The sequence below is a fragment of the Rhinopithecus bieti genome, unplaced genomic scaffold (assembly GCF_001698545.2).
Source record: "Rhinopithecus bieti isolate Rb0 unplaced genomic scaffold, ASM169854v2 scaffold_1599, whole genome shotgun sequence".
Classification (NCBI taxonomy): Eukaryota; Metazoa; Chordata; class Mammalia; order Primates; family Cercopithecidae; genus Rhinopithecus; species Rhinopithecus bieti.
Genome location: NW_016804139.1, coordinates 873,499 through 897,125, shown reverse-complemented (window position 1 = coordinate 897,125; position 23,627 = coordinate 873,499). Strand labels below are relative to the sequence as shown.

Genomic DNA, 23,627 nt, shown 5'->3' with positions numbered 1-23,627 from the left:
CATGATTTCCTTGCATAAGAGTCAACCGTAGGTGGTAAACCACCTTTGGAGCAAGCTTGAATACTAGAGCAGAAGAGAGTTAAAGCCTGGTGGACGTTCAGACACGCTATAATACAGGTCAGACCCCATTATAGAAAGTAGCTCTTTATAACAAATGATTTCCCACCCACAGCCTCTGCCTAGATTTTTTTCAAGCAATATATCTAAGATAATAAAATTCCAGTTTGCAAGGAAGGAAGGAAGGTAAAGAAGGGAGGGAGGAAGGAGTTGACTTATAATAAGCTCATAAATCCCTTAGAGCTTATTAAAAGGTGATTTGACTTACTACCTTGAAAAGATCACAATCTATATTTTGAAAGTCATGTCTGTGGGATAAAAATGAATACAAAAGGACTTTGGGGAAAGAAACAGATGATAATGTTGTTTGGACAAAAAAAAATGAACATCCTTGTGTTAATTCAGTAGTTTTTCAATTTAAGTATTAACTGAGAAACCGTGAGGTTTGTCATCTCTTTTAGATTTTTCCACTATATGCAGGACATTGTGCCAGTCACAGTGGGAGATTCAAAGATGAATTGGTCAGTTCCTGCACTGGAGTAACTCCAAGCTGGAAGCAAGGCACAAACACATGTAATTCCAACCCACGGCGGCCAGGGAGACATGCGGTCAGAGAGGCATGGCTAGATGTTGTAAGATCACAGAAGGGGAGGAGGGCTTTTAGTCTGGGGGCAAGAGAGTTGTGACTGAAGCTTGACAGAGAAGTAAGAAAAAGGAAGAGAACAAGAGCTCCAGGCAGAGGGCACGGCCTGATCAAAGGCTGGGTGTGTGGAAGCATGGGCTTCAGACAGAAATGGAAGTGGTTGTTTTCCAGGAGTGCAGGATGTGTGAAAAGGAGAAAGTAAAAATAAGGCTGGAAAGCCTGGTTTGGATGAAAGTAAGAAAGGCCTTAAATGACAGCAGAGTTTGGGCCAACATGAGAGCTGACGGGAGCTATGGAGGTCTGTGAGTGAGGAAGGGTCACGGTTAGAGTGTCGCTTCCAGGGACTTGATCAGGCAGTAATTAATGCAATGGAAAGGTACAAGGAGACACAGGAGGTAGGGAGACTGCTGAAGAGGCCCGCAAAAATCCCAGAGAGAGGTTGCTATGAGTTCTTTGTGAGCAATTGCAGTCTTCTTTCCTAAGCGCTGAAATCAGCTTAATAAAAGCCTTATTCAAACTCCAGCAAATCAGCAAAGGAGAGTGGCCAACAGATGCTCTGAAGGCCAGAGAGGGGCAGAATGAAGAGGGAAGAACAATTTGGGCATGAGTTTGGACTTGGGCACAATAAGAGGCGTACGAAGTCAGAAGGTAACTAGGAGGTTCTCAGAAGAGGCCGTGGAAATGGCAGCTGCCCAGGCTTGACGGAGCAGCCTGCACGCATGCTGCAAAGTCTGGCAAAGCCAGAGACTGTTGGGAAGGAAGAAGAGGTTACAGATTGACCCCAGCAGCACTCACCAGGTTGGAGCAAATTAAAAAGCAAATTGGAACTGGCTAGTGAGAGAGAGTCCCATCCCTGCCATTTCCAATACTGCCTTGGTCATGGGGTCTGCAGATGGCAGAGCAAGCAGGCACAGCAATCTGCGCCCCATCAATATGATTTTTCCATGGCGTCATGTTGACAGCCAGCAGCTGACACATCACCTCTCTGCAGGAGCATCTCTGAAGCCCTGGGGAAGGATTTTCCCAAAGCCCAAGCAAGGATAGGAGCATCACCTTGTCTGGAGAGGGTTGGAGGCTTTAAAACACACTTTCACATATATCATCTCACTTTATCATCATCTTAACCGAGAGACATCCTCACTGTATGAAGTCCAGAGAAAATGAGGTATTGGAGAAGTCAGGAGATTTGCTCAAAACCAGGTAGCTACCTACTGGTGGAGCTTGGTGACGTACAAAACCCACTGCAACTTGAGCCTGGAAGCTGGCCAGGACATTGGGCATGTTCTGGGGCACTTCAGACACTCCCAGCTCCCTTAGGGCCATGACTGGTCTAGGGGAGAGACTGGAAGTGGGGCACACCAGCAAGGTTGGCTTCAAAGAGAATCCTGGAAATGACAAGGTTAACTGCCTTTCCTTCTTATTCCCTCCCTTCTACAAGCTACTGCTAAGTGTCTATCCTGTGCCTAGTATTGTGCTAGACATTGGTGACCACCCACCATTCTGAGAGCCCCCATCCTTAGGAACCCAGTTACTCTGCCAACAATCCCCCATACCATCTTCCCACATGTAATACACCATTCATTGCCTAACCTCTTGGGGCCCAAGGGAAGTGGGAGACCCAAAGGGAGTCTGTGACATTTGAGCTGGGCTTTAATATGTGAGTAGGATGTCACCTTTGGACATAAGCAAGTCTTAGAGATGCTATAGGGCATGGAATGATCTGGCCAGAGTCAGGAGTACTACAAAGGGTAGGGGAGGTGGTGGAAATAAGGGATACAGAAGTTACCAGAGATGGGGAGTGGGAAAGGCCCTTGGAGGCCAACTGAGGGATATGGCCTTCACTCTGCAGTCCCTAGAAAGCCATTAAAGAGCTCTCAGCAGTAGAGTGATAAAATCATTTCTATGCTTAGATGATGACTCTAGTAACTGCATGGAGGAAAGATGGTCCTAGAAGATACTCCAGGGAGAGGGGTTGAGAATCTGGCCACAGTGAAAGAGTGGGAATGGTGACATGGATGCCCTATTTAAGGACTTGTTCAAAAGCCAGAAAGATGGATCTTAATGAATAAGAATTAGAATCGGGTTGGGAGGTGTAAGTTGGGAAGAAGAATCAAGGTAGACTTCACAGCAATACCATTGAGGCGGGATGGAAGGAGGAAAGAGAGATAGGAAAGGTGTAATACAGAAGGAGCATGAGTTCCACTGAGGGCACACTGAGTAAAGTGTTTAGTTCCTGGGGACATGGCCAGTAGTCACATAGAGGGATGCAGAAGCCCAGCATGTAAGAAAAGAAGAGGAGGCTGTCTGGAGTCAGAGGCTGTACAGCCAGCAATCGAGTCCTAAAGAAAGACTACTGGGTGTGGTAGTTAGGAGGCTGGTCTTAGGCAACCTTGGCAAGAGCATTATCAGGGGCAATGAAGCTGTGAACGGGAGACCTAAGTGAGTTGAAAGTGGATAAGGGCAAAGGGAGACACAGACACAGACAGGCTCCTGTGCTCTCCCCAAGCCCCAACCCTGTCCAGTCCCTCACATACACTCCTGGCAGATCAGTTCCCTCCCCAGTGCATCCAGGCAACTTCTTCTACTCAAAGGAGATTATTGTGCCATTGTTCACCTCAGAATGAATGACATACTCGGGACCCTCACGCCCGCTACACAGTTAACAGGGCATTTGAGGCCTGCCTAACAAACACCCGATGCCCCACTATGTGTCCCCACCAGAGATCAGATGATCTGGGATTTCCCGCAATAAGTCTTGCATTTTGCTACATCTGCATCTTTGCCATCTCCATTCCTTCTGTCTAGAACACCCTTCCTTTACATCTCCATTTGCTGAAATTCTGCCCAACCTTCCCGGCCCAGGTGCCACCTCCATTAAGAACCCTCCTCAATCCTCCAATCTAAATTAGCCTCCCCTTAACCTGAAGAATGCTTATCACAATGTACATCACAGCGTAGTGACCTCATCCCCATTCTCTATCACCACTGGACAGTAAACTCCTTGAAGGCAACTGTCATACGCAGAAGGCTTTGCCCATAGTAATGCTCACTATGTAACCAGCACATTGAATGCTGACCTTCTCCTCTGTTAGACATCCTGTCCCACTGACATATGAGGGCTGTCCTTCACTCCTCCTTCACATCAACCAGCCAACTCACTACAATGGTGGCTCTCTCCTGACATCACTGACCTCTACCTTTGTGCCTGCCATTAATAGAGCTATAGGTGGGCAGGCACATCCATGAGCTACTTTCCCTAAATGAGGATGTGAGATCAAAGTAGAGGCTCTGCAAATGGGCCAGAACCAGGTTGGTTCTGTATTCTGTATCAGTGCCCTGCCTCAGGACCTGCACACCTGAGCCACTGCATGATACATCATCATTCCAGAATTCCTATCTCCTGCCCCAACACAGGTGACCACAGTCCTTTCTCTAAGGAGCTTGTCAACTTATATAGGAGTTAATATCTACACAGAGACAAGGCTCCTCTCTTTCTTAGGTAGCATGTGAGTGTGACAGGATCAGTTTAAGCTGAGCCACATAAGGCAACAGGACGAAGAGCTCACTTCAAGATTGGCATCATGGAGGATTTTAGGAGGGATGTGGGTTTCCACCCCACCTTAAAGGACTGGTGAAGGCTGTGGTCGGAGAAGAAGTGGGAGGCTCACCTGGGTGAGGTCAGGGTGTGAGACAAAGGTGGGGGAGCCAGAATACATGGCAGATCATTTTGACTGAAGCAGCCAGCTTATGCGGGGAGCAATGAGACAGAGGCAGAAAGATAGGTCAAGGCCAGCATGAAGAGCCTCGAACACCAGGTGATGGGGAACTACCGCGGAAGCTTTCCGAGTAAGAGGACGTTGTGAAAAATGTTTTTTCTTAAAGGTGGTTTAATTGGCTAGCTGTACAGAGGATAAGCAGACTTGAAGAAAATCTGATACCCTGAACAGTATTAGGGTGTTTGTTGCAATAAAATAGCTTCAGATAATGAAGAGAGTGGACCAGAAGACGTGAAAGTGGAAAGACTTCAAAGTAAAAATCAACCAAAGGTTTGTGTTCTCTGGGAACCAGGTCTCCCCTACCACTGGCACCATTCTGCCTGATGGGCCAGAGAGAGGTGCAGACTCTCAAACTTAAGCAACTTCTCTGCCAAGAGGTACCAAAGCCCCAGTATGGTTTTATGGGTGGAAAACCAGGCAGTGAGTAATAAATGTCATTCACTCTGGTCATTTTCATTCAGGGACTGGCCAAAGTCCTCTTCTCATCTTCAGCCAATGTATTTTATTCAACGTGAAACTCACTATATTAATTTTTTTTAACATAATAAGAGTGGAAATTGTCAATTTTGGGAGCACATATGTGAATTTCCCTGCACAGGAGAGAACATGAATCCCATCAGTTAAAAATAGCAGTTGAGCTCACTTTCCCCCACACACTAATTTTAATAAACTTACTCTGAAATTAGCCTGCCACTATGAAGATAACTGCTCATCGAAAATGTTCCCAGTAAGCACTAATCTTGCTTCTCAAGAGCTCAAGTACTCCTAGGAAACTCTGAATGATGCACAGTTCTGAAGAGAACCCATGCTCTTCTCATCAAGACTCATATCCCCTAACCTCCTATCACTTCCAGTACCACCACCCTCCAGCCATGCAGCAAGGGCCATCTTGGACTCATTCTATTCCATCTCTCCAATCCTGCTAGCCATGACTTGCTGTAGGGGTCTTCCTTTAGAATGTTTCCCATAGCCATCCCTTTTTCTCTATCCCCACCAATGCTATAACCCCTTAACACCTCATTCATTCAAACGTCCAAGCATTCATATATTCTACGTGTATGGAGTACCTGCAATGGGCAAAGTACAGTGCTAAGTGCTAAAGTTACATATGGTCCCTACTCTCAAAGATTTCAAGATCTTTTGGGTCCAGAGGAGAGACAGATAAGTCAAGGGTTAGGTTGAAAACTACATGATAAGTGGTAGGACTTAGGTGCAATGGAAATAATTGAGAATGTTGATGGTGACAGAAAAGGCTAGATTACTGGTATCTCTTCCTAAATTGTCCTTCCCTGATTCCTGGCAGGGTCACCAAATTAGTTTTTATATCATCACAGCCTGGCATAGTACCTTGCAGACAATACAGATTCAGTAACTGAATTCAGTGGAAACCAACCTATCCCGAGTATTTTCATCAATTTGTACTCCAGTTAACAAAAGCGTTCAGTGCCTCCCCATTACCAGCTATATCAGGGCACATCCTGCAGCCTGGCTTTTGAAGTCATTCACCATCTGGTTCTCTCTGGTTATCCAATCTCATTTTCTGCTGTACCTCAACCCAGAGATTTCTGCCTTTATCTGGAGCATCTCTGCAAAGGCCACCAACTCGGCCCAGGGCTCATGCCTGCTCATGATCTCCCTTGCCCTCTTCAACCAAAGGGAAGGGACTCAGTTAAAGCTCAACTTCTAAGAAGCTTTTCCCCACTCCATCAAGCCTCACCAACTGCCTACATTAGTGTCTCAGATCTATTGCTCACTATTGTGCATGGTGTTTTTATCTAATAATAACAGCTAATAAGAACGAGTATTTTAAGCCAGGCACGGTGGCTCACACCTGTAATCCCAGCAGTTGGAGGCTGAGACTGATGGATTGCCTTGAGCTCAGGAATATGAGACCAGCCTGGATGACAAGGTGAAGCCCTGTCTCTCCAAAAAATAGAAAAATTAGCCAGGAATTGGTGGCTCATGCCTGTAGTCTTAGCTACTCAGGAGGCTGAGACTGGAGAATCACTTGAGCCTGGGAAGCAGAGGTTGCAGTGAGCCGAGACTGTGCCATTGCACTCCAGCCTAGGCAACAGAGTGAGACCCTATCTCGAAAAAACAAACAAACAAAAAAAGAGTATTTTAAAATATTAACTGACAGCCTATCTTCCCACCTTGCTTCCATTTCCTGCAACCCTTACCCTAATTCTCCCCCACGTCTCTCTCCCTTTTTAAGAAGCCAGACATTCCGTCTTTACATCTAAGAAAGGCACAGCCCAGCAGAACACAGGTAACAACTGACTGGCTTTTCCATTTTGAGGGCCTGCTCCCAAAGATATGAGGGCACAGTTGAGTCTCTCCAGTGGTGCCCTCAACCATAACTCCTCAAAAGACTGGAAAGGATCTTCCAAGTCGAGAAAAGGGCAGAATCAGAGTACAAAGGAGAGCCTGGTTATCAGTCTCCGAGGAACACTGAGCTTGGCCCAATCAGCCTGGGGTCAAGAGGGCAGAGCAAGGACTCGGGGCTGAAATTTGGGGAGCACAGCTAGTTTTGATGGAAACCTGATGAACTCTGGAATTGGAGAGATGAGGAGTAAAGCTCTCTGTAGCAATGGCTGTTTTAAATATCCATTCACCTCCTTTCGAAAAATATTGAGTTTACTGAGGTATAATTTGGAGAAAATTTCATCCCTTTTAGGTGTAAGGTTCCATGAACTTCAACAAGCTTACACAGTCATATAACCATCATTACAATCGAGACAGAATACATCCATAAATCCAAAAGATTCCCTCACGTTTCTCTGCAGCCAGTTTCCTCAGTGTACCTTCAGGCTCTGGCAATCACTGATCAGTTTTCTGTCTTTTTAATTTTTAGTTTTGTTTGTTTTGTTTTTTGTTTTTTGAGATGGAGTTTTGCTCTTGTTGCCCAGGCTAGGGTGCAGTGGCACAGTCTGGGCTCACTGCAACCTCCACCTCCTAGGTTCAAGCAATTCTCCTGCCTCAGCCTCCTGGGTAGCTGGGATTACAGGCGCATGCCTCCACACCCGGCTAATTTTGTATTTTTAGTAGAGACGGGGTTTCACCATGTTGGCCAGGTTGGTCTCAAACTTCTGACCTCGGATGATCCACCCGCCTCAGCCTCCCAAAGTGCTGGGATTACAAGTGTGAGCCACCGTGCCTGGCCTTAATTTTTACTTTTCAAAAATTTCATGTATACCTTGATTGTGGTGATGGTTACACCAGTGTATGCACACATCCAAACTCATCAAATTGTACACCTAAAGTATGTGCACATTTTAATATATTAATTATACCTTAATAAAGGTGTTTTTAGAAAGATACAAGACAACATTAATTCATGAGTACAAAATAGTCACTCTTCACAAATGTTAAAACTATCAGCTTTTACCCTGTACCATGTACCCTGTAACCCACTTCCCCCAAATGAGTTATTTGGTTGTGGCTGCTCTGGGCACACTGCCTATGGGGTAGCCCTGCTCCACAAGGAGCAGTACCTCTCCTGCTAAAATAATTATTTTTTAAAACAAAGATTTTTGGTTGTATACTGTTTGAGTTACATACATAGATGTGCAGACAGGTGTGGACATGTGTCCTCATTTCTCTTTGACCCTACCTAGGAGAAGGATTGCTGGGTTGTTTGGTTAAGTGTATGTTTGACTTTATAAGAAACTGCAAACCTTTTCAGAAGTGACTTTACTATTTTACATTTCCTCCAGCAATGTATGAGACTTCTAGTTGCGGCCGGGCGCGGTGGCTCAAGCCTGTAATCCCAGCACTTTGGGAGGCCGAGACGGGCGGACCACGAGGTCAGGAGATGGAGACTTCTAGTTGCTCTGCGTCCCTGTCAGCTCTTAGACGATGAGTTTTGTAATTTGTTGCTTTTCCATTCTAATAGGTATGTTGTGGTACCTCACTGTGGTTTCCATTTACATTTCCCTAATGACTAAGGATGCTGAGCCTCTACTCATTGCTTATTTGCCATCCCTCTTCTTCAGTGCAGGGTTTACTTAATCCTTTTGTTCATTAAAAAATTCAGATTGTTTCTTTGTTTTTGTTCATTTGTTTGTTTGTTTTGAAATGGAGTCTCACTCTGTTGCCCAGGCTGGAATGCACTGGTGTGATCTCAGCTCACTGCAACCTCCGCCTCTGAGGTTCAAGCGATTCTCCTGCCTCGGTCTCCCGAATAGCTGGGATTACAGGTACATGCCACCACACCTGGCTAATTTTTGTATTTTTAGTAGAGACAGGGATAATATTTTACATTACACGAATTGTTTTAAGAATCAAATGAACAGAAAGTGACCGCTCTAGTGCCTGAGACATTGTATTTATTAAATGGCAGCAGATCCCTGCTAATAAGATCTCTGCCCATACTTTCAAATGAAAACCAAATAGATGACGCAAAACTGTAATGGAAAAGTTTACTGTAGCTCCCCTCCCTTTTAAAGTTTAGCATTAAATATTAAAACATTAAATAGAGGCAAAAACATATCACAGTTCAAACTTACCAAGGTTTCGTTCTTTTTATGGAAGCAGTCTTTTTATGTCAGTCTCAAATCTTAAGAGATCAGAACTTGAAAGATCAGTTGAACACACTGCTTTTTCCTGCCCTGATACCTACTGAACTGAAATCTAGCACAGCTTTATAGGGCAGGTTGTTTCCTGTGTTTTATTTATTTATTTATTTATTTATTTTTGAGACGGAGTCCGACTGTCTCCCAGGCTAGAGTGCAGTGGCCGGATCTCAGCTCACTGCAAGCTCCGCCTCCCGGGTTTACGCCATTCTCCTGCCTCAGCCTCCCGAGTAGCTGGGACTACAGGCGCCTGCCACCTCGCCCGGCTAGTTTTTTGTATTTTTTTAGTAGAGATGGGGTTTCACCATGTTAGCCAGGATGGTCTCGATCTCCTGACCTCGTGATCCGCCCGCCTCGGCCTCCCAAAGTGCTGGGATTACAGGCTTGAGCCACCGCGCCCAGCCCGGCCTTTCTTCTTATTGAGTAGTGAGAGTTCCTTTTATATTCTGGATACAAGATGTGTGTTCTGCACATATTTTCTCCCAGTCTGTGACTCTTTATTGTTTTAACAGAGTCCTCCAAAGAGAATATAATTAATATATTAAAATGTGCACATACTTTAGGTGTAACTTTTTAACTTTGATATGTCAACCTACTCATTTTTTTTTGATAACTTATCTTTTTCATGTCCTATATATTCTTTCTGTCTTTTTTTCTTTTTTTTCTTTTGTGAGATGGAGTTTTGCTTTTGTTGCCCAGGCTGGAGTGCAGTGGCGCGATCTCTGCTCACTGAAACCTCCACCTCCCGGGTTCAAGTGATTCTCCTGCCTCAGCCTCCTGGGTAGCTGGGACTATAGGTGCGTGCCACCACGGCCGGCTAATTTTTGCATTTTTAGTAGAGACGGGGTTTTGCCATGTTGGCCAGGCTGGTCTCAAACTCCTGACCTCAGGTGATCCACCTGCCTTGGCCTCCCAAAGTGCTGGCATTACAGGTGTGAGCCACAGTGCCCAGTCTACTCTTATTTCTTAATAGGACCCTCCCAAAGTTAACATGGGTGCATTCTGCTAAAGACTACATTTACAGCCTCTCACAGCTAGGAGTGGCCGTATGACTATGCTCAGACCAATGGGATGTGAGCAGATGTGATATGTACAATTCTCCACTCATCCCTAATTAAAGAAAAGCCCCTTGCCCTGGAGTTCCCCCTTCTCTCTTTCCCCATTCCCATGGGCTGGGACACAAATGTGGCAGCAACAAGCTTCAGCCACACAGATGAGGACCATACCCTAATCGTGGAGCAACAAGATAAATCTGAATTCTTAGATGACTCACGGAGCAGGGCTGCCCTCCATGCCTGAACCACCACACTCACGTGAAAGAGACACAAATGTCTTACCTTATTTAAACCACTCTATTTTTGAGGCAGGCATATTTCTTACAGTGGCTTAGACTTTACCCTAACAAATACAGCCGTATTTCTTAGGAAGTGAAAACTAATCCCCAATTCCCTGGACCCAGCCTTGGTGTTGTGACATGCTGTGTGCACAACAGTTTCCCATAGTTTCCCATAGACCCAGGGTGATTTGAGGGCAGCATAATAATTTAGCCCTAGAGTAACTCAGGGGCAGCAGAACAAATTTTTTTATTTTATTTTATTTTATTTATTTTATGAGACAGAGTTTCACCCTTGTCGCCCAGTCAGGAGTGCAGTGGCACAATCTTGGCTTACTGCAACCTCTGCTTCCTGGGTTCAAGCAATTCTCCTGTCTCAGCCTCCCAAGTATCTGGGATTACAGGCATGTGCCACTATGCCCAGCTAATTTTTGCATTTTTAGCAGAGATGGGGGTTTTGGCCGGGCTGGTCTTGAACTCCTGACCTCAGGTGATACGCCTGCCTCAGTCTCCCAAAGTGCTGGGATTACAGGCATGAGCCACCGTGCCCAGTCAAATTTTAAAAATGAATAAAACTTGCCCCACCTTGGTTGGGCAAGACAGCAAAGTTCACCATGCCCAGAACAGTGAAAAGCAGTTCATCAATTTGTTCTTCATTCACCCAAAAGTAGCATGGACTTGGTGCAGACAGCCAGAGGGCCAGAGGACATCTGGGGGGGGGATGAGAGATGACACAACAGTGACCTAGAGTGACCAAGGGCAAGATACTAGACTAAATGAGGAGCGTGTGGATAGATAAAAACAGCCCACCCCAGCACCCCAGCCAATGACTTAGCCTTAGTCTAAGTATTTCATAAGTCCCCTAGAATTAAAATACAAATTCAGGGAAAGGGAGTGGTGTGGCTTCATATGCAGATTACATTTCCACTACTCAAACAACAAAAACTTGTAATCAAAATTAAGGCATTATAGCAAATTATAGTTTTCACAAACCAGAGTTTCTGTCGTGAGGTTCATGCTCACTATTCTACTGCTGCCTTGCCTGGCAGAGGCCTATGTACTCACAAGCATTATTTCATTTGATCCTCACAATTAGGATCACCTATGAGGTAGGTACTTTTATTACCCTATTTAAAGACGAGAAAAAAGAGGCTCAGAGAAGTTACATGGTGCAGTCATTCCCTCAACACCCATTCTCCCTCTTCTGGAAAGCCCCCCAGTTTTACTTGGGGATCTACCCTAGCTCCACTCACAGTCCAAGTATCCTGGGGCAGGGCTCCAAACACAATTCCGGGCCTAAAACAATCAGATCACTAACCACCTGAGCGATTTCTTGCAGGATAGGTGAGTGATCTAAGCGGATTTAAATGGAGCATCCCAGGGTTTCACAGGATCTGCTAGAGAAGGGTCTCGTCTTCTCCTCTGGACTTGAACTTGAGAGGCTGGGAGGCTGAGACTAAAGCCAGGCAGCAAGCAGACTCAAAGATGGAGAGAAACTGTCTTAGTGTTGAATCAGCTGAAAGCCAGCCCTAGCATGGAATTATTAGTCATATTAGTTATATTCACTTCCAAGGGCTGCCATAACAAATTATCACAAACCGGGGGACTTAAAACAACAGAATTCAACTGTTGCACAGTCCTGGGGGTTAGAGTCCAAAATGAAGGTGTTGGCAGGACCGTGTTCCCCAGTGAGGCTCTTGGGGAGGATTCTTCCTTGCCTTGTCCTAGTTTCTGGTGGTCGCCAGCAATCTTTGGCTTTCCTTGGCTTGCAGCTGCATGACTCCAGTCTCTGCCTCTGTTGTCACATGCCTTCTTCCGTCTGTGTCTTCACATTTTCTTCTCTTTGTGCATCTCTGTGCCCAAATTTGCCTCTTCTGATAAGGACACCAGGTCATTGGATTAGAGCCCACCTAAGATGACCTCATCATAACTTGATTACATCTGCAAAGACCCTACTTCCAAATAAGGTCATATTCACAGGTGTTTGTGTAGTGGCAGTTGAGGGGAGGGTGTTAGGACTTGAACACATTGTTTTGGGGACAGGATACAACCTACAATATCAGCCAATAAATTGCCTCTAAGCTTATCCACTTTGGTTTGGGTTTTTGATCTTTCGTACCAAGAAAAAGGCAGGGCCAAGACTTACCCCCAGGTCTCTTATTATCTTCAGCGTCAAAGTCAATAACTGAAACCCAAAGCTGAGTCTTTACCTTAATTAACCACAGAGCTGGTCTCTATACCTACTCAACCTCTCTTTTCCAAATATCAGTGGCTAGGCCAGGCACAGTGGCTCATGCCTATAATCCCTGCACTTTGGGAGGCTGAGGCAGGAGGATTCCTTGAAGCCAGGAGCTCCAGATCAGCTTGGGCAACATAACGAGACTCCATCTCTATTTAAAAAAAAAATGACTGAGCATGGTGGCACATGCCTGTAACCCAGCTATTCAGAAGGCTGAAGCAGAAGAATCCCTCGGGCCCAGGAGATGGAGCTAAAGTGAGCCAAGATCGCACCACTGCACTCCAGCCTGGGCAACAGAGTGAGACCTCATCTCTAAAGCAACAACAACAAAAACCAAAAATCAGTCTCTACTTTGGGTGGAGGCCCGCGGTTAACTGTCTTCTGCCTCCTGGCTCCTGCATACAACATGCTCAAGGAATAGGAGATTGATTGTTATCTAATTAACCAAAATTCAAACAGTGAAACGGAATTATGTATAGTTTATCATAGAGTGGTGGGCTGAGCAATGACCAGGATTTTTATCTCGAAAATAAAAACTTATTGATTGCCTGCATAGCTGCACTTTGAAATGTCTCCAATTTTGAAAGCTCACCTCAGGTGGCAATAAGAATATCTGCCCCTCCCCAGACATTTAATTTTCAAAACAGAACCCCGGCCATGCTTCTTTCACACGCATGGGTGTGTTTACTTCAGGGCCTGAGAAAAGGCTGTAATTTCAGCTTATTTTACCAAATATATGAAAATAAAACTGATCTCTGTAGGATTGTTTTTAATGAAAACTGCTTCCTCCAGGCAAGCGGAGGAAGCGAACTGATTGAAAGAGAGGACAGGGCTCTGGGCAGGTGATGATGAGGTGAAAGAGACGTGATGGAGAGAGGATCCAGGGTGGGAGGCAGCACCCAGGACTGCTGTAGAAATAAATGCAAGTCCACGAAAATCCCATGTAGTACAGATTAGCTGTGCAGTGATGTCTTCCTCAGGTCCTTCTGCCAGGTCCCCAAATCACTTTGTAACACCACAGCTGCTGAGCACACTCTTCTCTGAATCTTACCTGGCTGGTACCAGACCCAGTCACACCCATGGAACCCCTGCCAGCCAAACCTGACTGGGCAGGGGAATCACCTGGGCAGCTCAGCTTGTAAGAAAGGCAGATCGGGGGCTGTACCCCCAGGCACTTTCGAGCAGCAGGTTTATTAGCTTCCTGTGGCTGCTTGATATGGTTTGGCTCTGTGTCCCCACCCAAATTTCATCTTGAATTGTATTCCCATAACTCCCACGTGTTGTGGGAGGGACCTGGTGGGAGATAATTGAATCATGGGGCTAGTTTCCTCCATAATGTTCTCCTGATAGTGAATAAGTCTCATGAGATCTGATGGTTTTATAAAGAGGAGTTCTCCTGCGCAAGCTCTCTCTCTTTGCCTGCTGCCATCCATGTAAGATGTGACTTGCTCCTCCTTGCCTTCCAGCATGATTGTGAGGCCTCCCTAGCCATGTGGAACGGTAAGCCCATGAAATCTCTCTTTCTTTTGTAAATCACCCAGTCTCGGGTATGTCTTTATAAGCAGCATGAAAACGGACTAATACATTGCTGTAACAAATGATCACAATGGGGTGGCTTAAAACAACAGAAGCATATTCACTCACAGTTACAGAAGCCAGAAGTCCAAAATCAAGGTGTCAGCAGTTGTTTTTTTCTGGGGACTTTGAGGGATAATCTGCCTCTTCCAGCTTCTGGGGGCTGCCAGTGACCTTTGGCATGCCTTGCCATGTGGCTGCATCACTCCAATCTCCACCTCTGTCTTCACATGGTCTTCCTTTCATGTATCTCCATCTTCCCATAGCCTGCTCCCTCGTGTGTCTGCAGCTTAAATCTCTGTCCTTTCTCTTCTAACATACCAGTCACTAGATTTAGGACCTACCCTAAATCCAGTGTGATCTCATCCAAAGATCCTTAACTTGATCATATCTGCCCTATTTCCAAATAAAGTCACATTCGCACCTACTGGGGTTAGGTCTCAGATGCACCCATGGCAGGCAGGGGGTGGGGAGCAGGCAGGGTACATAATTCAACTCACTACAATAAATTTGGGAGAGACTCATAAACTTGAACTTTTCACAGGCACCCAAAATGACTCTGATGCAGCTGATCTGTAGGCCATACTCTAAGAAACAGTGATCCAGTTGCTGGGGACTCAAAGTTGAATCAGACATGGACTCCTTCCTTGGGGAGCCTGCCATCTAGCAGAAGATACAGACAGATAAGCAATGATTAAAATAGAAAGTGTGGCCTAGCGAGGCTCAGACAAGCAATGCTCAAGCAAGGAATCAGACAGACCAGGATTCAAATCCTGCCTCTTCCACTTACCAGAGGTGAGGCTCTGAGCAAGTTCCTTAGCCTGTCTGAGCCACTGTTTCCTTATCTATAAAATAAGAAAGAATTCCTACCTTATGTCATTATGAGTATGAGGCCATGTAAAATGCTTAATATGAAGGATGCATTCAAGAAATAGTCATCAGTTATTATTAAGGTGGGAAGCAAGACCCATTTTCACCTCCCCCATGGCCCCTGGCTATGTGTTCACCTCATGTTTGTGAAGTTAAGGAGGTGTTACTCTGGAGAAACTCTGCTGGGATGGGCAGGAAAACTCCTGAAGGACCTACTTCAGGATCCACTGACTTATTCAACAAGCATTTTTTGAGCACCTGATGCATACAGAGCTCCGTGTATAGGCCCTGGAAATAAAGAGCCAAACAAAGCACATAGCCTAGTGAGGAAACCCATTGTTACAATAATGTGGTCAGCGCAAGGTGGAGGTAAGCCCAACCCACTGAGGGGTATCCCATGCCATTTAGCACTTGAAGTCATTCCATCCTTTAGTTCACTCTTACTGTCTACGGTGTGACCTTCCTCCCAGACTATATCGTGAAACCCCAGGAGTTCTTTGTGGGTAGCGGAGTTGTCTTATTCACCACAGAATCCCAAGCACCTCACAATGTACCTGACTCCTAACAGGCACCTAATATGCAATTGTTGGAGTAGTGAAGATTCTGCTGCTATACAAGGGCGTAACACCAGACTTTTAAAAAGAACTACCTCCAGCTCCTCGACTACTAAGTATGATTCTTGATGGGACCAGAAACAAGGTCCCCAGAGGATCTGTCCCTTGACATAAAGCCTGTCAGTTTGAGAAGATGGAGCCAGGCTGCAATACAATGGATCATAACACCAGACAGTTAGGAGAGCTTTCAACTACTAGACCAATGCTGAGCAAACTAAACTAGGGCAGAAGCTACCGCATGTCATTCCTCTTCAGAAACACAACGCTCTGCACACACTGGGCATGAAGCACTATTATCAGACTGACCTGGAGACCCAGAAAACGATGAAAGGAGTGAGACAGTAGAGGGTTTCCCTTCCCACACCCCACAAGGGAAAAGATAAGAGCAAACTGATACACTCCGCATTGTGTGCACAGGATTAAAGAAAAGGAAGCCCCAAGTTGGCCTTGGGCTGGAGCTTGGTTCTCAGAAGGGAGAAATTCCCCGGCATGGGTAAGTAATACCAGGATAAGTAATACCAGGAACTGCCCCACAAATGGTGGCAAATCAGGGCAACTTACCAGAGAGAGGAAGACATCCGCATTCCCTCTCACCTGGAGAGGCCAGCAGCTTCTCTCAGGGGGAACTGAAGAGCAAATAGCATAGGAGGCTGAAAGTGGACCCCCAGGGTATGTTAATGACAAAAGAGTCTCAGGGCAGGGGGACACGTTGTTCTATGCTTCCACAAATCGAATCACTTCTGCACCTGTGTTTCACTTTTTTGATAAATGCCCCTCCCCACCTTACACATGGTAGGCCCAAGTAAACACGTGTTGACTGAATTGAGCAAATGAATGAGTGAACAGCTGCGGCGGACTCCTGAACTCCCCCAACTCGAACCACCGAATTCCACCTGGCCCAGGTGCCACCCCAGGGCTCGGATTCTCCCCCATGGCACCACCTTCCCGTTTCAGTCCCAGGCGTCCAATGGTTTGGCTCCACAACAGTGGCGAGCAGGCAGGCAGGTGGGGCTTGGCACCTTCTCCTCCCGGATCCCAGGGCTTCAGCCTCCAATCCAGGGCCAACCCCTGCCTAGGGAAGGCCCCTCCCCAAAGGCTGACACCAGATGGCGCGGAAGAAAGTGGCGCCCGCCCAGACCCGAAAGTGCGGGAGGAGCGGCGCACCTGGCGGGGTCGCGCGGGGGCGGCAGCCGCGGCCACTTGGGGTGCGCGCCCCCCGCTAGTCCCTCCCCTCTCTGCCTCCCTGGGGGGACCGGCGGCCGCCTCGGCCCGCCCATCCCGCCCTTGGCCGGCGGCCCGCGGCCTTTCAACCTCGCTTCCACGCAGCGCCAAGCCAAAGTTCGGCTTTCTTCGGTCCGGTCGCCGTTCATGGGCCTCCCTCCTCCTATGGGCGCGGGCCCTGCCTTATCTTGGAACCCCCGCCTCCTCCTCCTCCTCCGCGGCGTCAACCGCCGCCGCCTCCCCGCTGCGGCGGGCCCGCCGGCGGCCCCCGAAGAAGGGCCCCCGGCGGCCTCCGAGCCGCTGCGGCCGCCGCCTCCCGCGGCCGCCCGCCGCTGTTGACTTTCCACGTCAGCCTTCCGCGGGAGGAAAGGGAGGAGGGGCGCGGCCGCTGGGGCCGCAGACACAGCCCGGGCCGCAGCCGAGCCCCGCCGGGCCCGCCCCGCGTCCTCCGCCCACGAGCCCCACTCCCTCAGCCCCGCGACTCCGGGTTCCGCGCCCCCTGCCCGGCCTCTAGGCAAGAGGAAGCCGGGGTCTCAGCCTATAGGTCACTCCGGACCCCTCAGCGCTCTGCGCGGAAGGCGGGCCCCACGGGCAGTCCTTTGTCCCCCGCAAGAAACAAATCCCCTGAATCCATTCCTTCTCCGACCACCATCACGACTCCCACCCGTAGAATGAAAGCTCCCCGAGGGCAGGGGTTTTCTAGGTTGGTAGATGCGCCTTTGGCACGATCCTGGCCCATAGGAGATGCTTTACAAATATTTGTTGCACGAATGTTTGTTGAACGCAAGAATGAATGAACCACGTTTTATTATATACTTAGCATTTTTTTAAACTATTAATATTTGCTTATATTTACTTTTTTAACGGATCAGCTGTCATAAATAGAAAGCAAATGTAAAAATTGAAAATCATTGTTCAATTGTGAATAGGGCCAAAAACTCTGAGGGAGATGGTTAGCATGGGTTGAGAGAGGAGTCAAAGACAAGTTGGCACTGGTGGCATTCTATGGCTCATGCCTTAATCCCAGCACCTTGGGAGGTTGAGGCAGGAGGATTTCTTGAGGGCAGGAGTTCAAGACCACTTGGGCAACAAAGCGAGACACCCCCTCTTTAAAACAACAAAATAATTAGCAAAAAGGGAAGACATTGGCATTAAGCTGAGATTTCTCCTGAGAGGAAGGACTGAAACAGAATGACAGAGGGAAGGTGAATCACACACATAAGTCAATTGTATTCAGTGTCGTGTTCTTGTGACACCTAAAATCCTCTCTTGGACCACCATCAATAGTGAACCCTCTGTACTCGAAGAAACGCTGTGTGTGGAGATGAGCAAGTAGGTTGAGAAGTTGTGAACCCATTGTACAGTTGTGGAAGCATCATTGCCAACATTTATTTATAATTTTTTAGCCCCTGTTGATCCTGGATCAATCCTGTGAAATGGATGTTATCCCCATCTATCAGATGGGGAAACTGAGGCCTGAAACATGGAGAAACAGGGACTTAACTAGGACTTCTCGCTCCAGCATCTTGAAAATCTAGGAATGAAGTATCACCTTGAAAGTTTGTTCTTGGCCTTGTTTTGCACATGGTAGATTGCAAAACGGCTGCAATCACTCCCCTTCTTTGTCCCTTGCCCTGCCACAGTCTCTAACTTTCACTCTGTGCTCAGTCATGTAACTTGCTTTGGCCAAAGCAACATTTGTATATGTGTTACTGGGGAAAAAAAAAGCTTTTAAATTAATTGTGCATTGGGACTTACTCTTGCTTCTGCTCTTGGAAACCTGTGATCACCACCTTGTAAATAAGCTCAGAATAGCTTGCTGGTTAAGATAGGATTCCCAACCAACAGCCAACCATCACCAGATGTGTCAGTGAGGCCACTGACTGCCTCCCCCCCGGCCACCCCAGCTGATGACAAGCACATGAGTGAGCCCAGCTGAGACCAGCAGAAGAATCACCCAGCTGAGCCTTGCTCAACTAGCTGACTCACAGCATCACCTACTAAATAAATAGTTGAGTTTAAGCCACTAAGTTTTAGGGCTATTTGCTAGGTATCAACAGGTAACTGAAATGGATCGTGACACAACTGATGAAGGGCCTGAATGGCTCGAACTCTCCCTGGCAGCCCTTCAAAAAGCAACAGTCTCTGGCATCATAATCTAAAGAACTGGCTGGCATAATCTAAACAGACTGGCTGGCCAGGAGCTAAGAAAAGGAACCGGCATATTAGTGAGCACATTGGTTTTCTGCCTGTTGTATACAACTGCAGCACTCATCCTGGGAAGTTCAATAACATTGCACACCATGGTCCCTGTCCTAGGCGGCTTGCAAACTAATGTGCTAGAGAATGACAGAAAAAAAGTGGGAGCTAGAATGCAGCAAAAGCTTCTTCTGGTCTTCTGACCATTCTGGGCTGCGTAACTCATTATCTTTTTGATTTAAGGAGGTAGAAAGAAGGTCATCCTTGAGCTGAATGTCTAGAGTTAATTAACTCAGTGCCAAGCACTTGTTCCTAAGCTTGACGTCTCATGCCTAAAAAGCAAGGTACCGTTCACCAATATATTGCCCTCTGGCAAACCATCTGTTTTCATCCTGACCTGTGGATGAAATAGACTGTAGGAAAAGTGGGCAGAACTTGGTCCATCTGCCTTTTGAGCCTCCTTGTCTGCACCTTGCTCTCTGCCTGCATTCAGGTAGGAAAGCCCATTCCAGTTTCCACAGTTAGCTGAGCGTTTCACGATATACCACTGCTCCTTTGGCGCCCTCACTGGTATTTCAGGCAGCAAGACAGACAATCAATCAGCGTTGGGAGCCAAGACATCTTCGCATTCCAGACTATGTGCCTTTAAGACCACTGTCCTGTGACTCCATTTCACCTATTTGCTTTCCTTCTCTGAAATAAGTCAGACAGTTATTATGGTATTTAAAAATAAAGTTGGGGAGGAAAATCAAAGCGTGACAAGCCTCTACCCTCCCCAGAATGTGGAGAGATTTCAACTCAGTTGAAACAACATCTCTAGCTGCCTGAGTTTTCCTTGGAGGTTTCATGCCCCAAGTGCCAGCTCAAACCTGCTTCGCTTGTGAGATGCGATGAAATCACAAACCAAGGCAATGTAGCTGCAAGCGATTCTTTTTTATCTCTTTTCATTTATGTAGACTGACATTGAGTAATAATAATAATTAAATGCAGTTTAAGGTTTTAGGCACCTATACCAGAAGGCCTCTAGATACCTCATCAACAGCAGCCCAGACTGACAAAAAAGGGAGCTAATTATATTGTGGTTAACTTTTTTCAAAGAAAAAATAAACCCATACACCAACTATCTTTATCCCTGATAAAAGCAGTACATTAAATGTCCCATCCGATGGTCCATTTGCACAGGACCACTTTAAAACCTGGTGCCCTTGTCTTAAATGTGCCACCCTGTTACAAAGTAGTGAAACGTTAGCTTTAGCCTCTATTTTCACATCCCCTTAGCTTTCTGAAAACTCATCTCTAGGGACCTAATTTTTCCATATATATTCATAGCCCCAGGACCAGTTTTATTGATTTATTTATGTGCACCTATAGTGTTAGAAGCCTTTGAGTAATGCTTTTCACTTCTAAAAGTTTGAGAGGATTTTAGATGTGGAAACTCCAAAATAACTTAATCTAAAAACTTGAGCCAGCACAGACTGATGAAAACAAAAAAAAAAAAATCTCTGGAAATATCAGGAAAGAAAGGATGATTGAACTTATTGTTAGCAACCTAAGCTTTCATTCATTATGGGTTCTATACTGACTTGCACGAAGACTCTGGCCAGGTCTCAGCAGCCCCAGACACACGGGAAAGCCCTAAAGCTTTTGATGTGACTTCTCCAGACAGTATTTCAGTTCAAATTCTGGCTGCCCAAGCAAAATTCCGGCTGTTGGAGTTCTCATTAAAGGAAACTAAGCAAACCTCCAGTAGAGATTTTGGCCAGGCTTCTCTCTGAACTATATAGTTGGGGCAATATTCATGGCCATTTTTTTCCCCAGTGACTTTTCTCCAGCCTCCGTTAAGAAACTCAATCTGGGCAGAAAACAATTCATAATGACTGTGGTTTATAATGGTGTGTGTGTGTGTGTGTGTACATACATATATTAATTAGCTCTATATGAGCCAGGAGGGCCAATTTGACAGGTCCTGCCAGGAGGCCCTATAGCCTGGCTGCTAAACTACTTCATTTGCTCTTAGTTTTAACCAGGGTCAGGAGACTGCAGGTCCTGGTGAGTGCCACAGCCAGGCCTCCTGCAGAGGCCTGAGACCTGAGGTCCCCTGAAACACTGGCCTCAATTCTGTAGAAGATAAGCCTCTCTCTCTTCCCCCTACCTAGAGGTTCTCTGGGAGGGACCTCATCCATCATTTCCCTACAGAGGCCAGCAGCCAGACACCAGAGGGGCAGATGGGGGATTCTGGCCGGGTTCCTGTCTCAGGGAATCCTCTGTCTCTCTTAGACCCCTGAGCTCCCAGGTCCTCTCACGGCCACCCCCGCCAAGCCCTCCCTGCCCAGCGGCAAACAATCAGCGAGAGCGGCTCCCCTCCAGCCCAGCTGGCTGCCAATCAGCCAGGCAGCAGGGGGTGGAAGGAAGTTGCACTCCCTGCTGAACCGCAGCGCTCAAAATGACTGAGTGGGGCTGATGACGGCCTGGCAGGCCCGAGACCCGTAGTTGTCACCCTAAGGGGGCACAGGCTTAGACATGATTGGCTTGGGCGTTGCGGGAGACAAGGAGTGGGGAGGAGCAGAGGCGGAAAGGCCACTCCTTGGCTGTTGGAGGGGTTCCCAGAAGGGGGACTAAGATGTCAGGAGGAAAGGAGGATGACCAGAAAGGAGTTGAGAGACAGAGAGAGAGACAGGGCCTGGGGCGCTGGAGGAGAAGCCCAAAGATAAAGAACCATGGGAGGAGAGCGGAAAACCATAGGCGCCGGCGGGATGGGGAGAAACCCAACCCCAGGCTGGAGGGGGAAGTGGATTGAGATGCAGCCCACGGAAGGAGTTAAATGGAAAAGAGACAGGAAAAGTCATCCGCTCTCAGATTATTCAAATTTGTTGTACTTATTGATAATGTATTTCATTTCTTCTGCGTGGGGGGGATATGATTCAGCACAAATTTGATGTAAATTTATGGAAATGGAAATGCAGAGAGGCAGCAGGCCCCGTGCTGCTGGCGGGTTAGCAGCGTGGCCCTTGGCGAGGTGGAGGTTACTGCACTCTGGACTTGGGGAGCTGAAAATAGAAATGTCTGACTTGGGGGCCACTGGCCTCTCCTGCAGGCCAGAAGAGGGACTGACCCTGTCGCTCTGGAAGCCTTATGAAAAAAAACAAAATCTGATGAATGTCTAAAATAGGATCACCTACATTGCCCTCCTAATTTTTGTCTTAGGGTCGGGGACAATCTTTAAGGGAGAAAAAAGAAGACAATAAAAATGATCAAAGACCTACTGTGTACACAGAAATCGCTAGTGAAGTGACAAAATGATTTTCTTCTGTACTGTAGAAGAATACGGGGCTTGGGGAAGGGGAAAAAGAACAAAGAAAATAATTTGATGGAGAAGGTGAAAAGGTGGCATTTCATATAAATGACCAGTGCTGGTTAAATATTTATTGTCCATTAGGCTGTCCTTCAGAACGTCGGACGTTGGTTTTTATCCAACTTCACCCCTACACCAGGTCATGGCGTTTATCTAATGACGTGCCTCTCCCAGTTGGTAGCAACCTCTCTAGCCTGGCTGTGACCAAGACAGCACATCAAACCTTTCAGAGTAGGAGAATTGCCTCCCTGGGCCTTGCTCTGCATCTTACAATTGCATTGAAACAGGAGATTCATGACTCTAAGGTGCAAAGCCAGACCAAAGAGTTTTTACTGTTCCTCCATTCCTATTAGAGACAGATTTTATCAGCACTGGTTCCTGCCTTTGGCCAAAGCTGCAATTCGTTTCTTTGTCCAAAACTTTCTGGGTTCCTGAGTTGCTGGGGCTCCCTCAGTCTGAGGGTAGAAAAGAGGAGTTGATCTGCAGCTCTCAGCCACGGTGTGTCAGTGTATTGGGGCAACCATTTCAAAGTGGGAGTGATCTCATCACTTTTATTATATCTGTAGGGTAGAAATTGCCAGCCCTTGATGACATTCATTACATTGCTTTGTCCTCATTCAGTCAAATTTCTCTTTGTTCTCTAATAGAAACTCAAAATGGCAAGTAAACGTGATTTCTAGATAGACACTGTCAACAAGGGCGTTTGCCAATATATCATGTTACCTGCTATTGCACTGAGCAGCTTACCTTTGGGAAAGTGGTACATGGATGCCCCTTCTACATCCACATATGACACATTGGTTGCCACTTACTAACTTACTAGCCCCATTTGTTTCCATGATACAGGAAAAACAATCTTAAGGTGCTGTAAGAGAGGCTTAGCAGGGTCTCCTTTAACATAATGGGTCATTAACTCAATAAGCCTTTCTTGAGCTTCTCTTATATGCTGAACTAGGCTGTGAGGATGACAACCAGGACCCAGACCTCTGTCCTCAAGTCTTTTGGAGTATGATAACCATGTTCCCAAGAAGCTTAATATTGCAGAGACACAGACAGACACCCCAGAATTGGACTCTGGCTGTGATGTGAGACACAAAAAGCCCTTTCAGTAATTGGAAATGAACCATAAAACCAGGTCCATTGAGTACACATAAAAATGGTTAAAATGGTAAAT

The 23,627-nt window shown here is 46.6% G+C and overlaps 1 protein-coding gene across 1 annotated transcript in view; it reads right to left on the bottom strand.

The window, feature by feature from the left end:
* The window catches only part of CCDC149 (coiled-coil domain containing 149), a 107,964-nt gene extending 91,319 nt beyond the window's left edge, over window positions 1-16,645 (bottom strand). Inside the window, exon 1 of the mRNA XM_017866749.1 lies at window positions 16,243-16,645. The gene's annotated coding sequence lies outside the window, so the exon portion shown is untranslated. The remainder of the gene's footprint in view (window positions 1-16,242) is intronic.
* Between the last annotated feature and the right edge of the window lie 6,982 nt (window positions 16,646-23,627).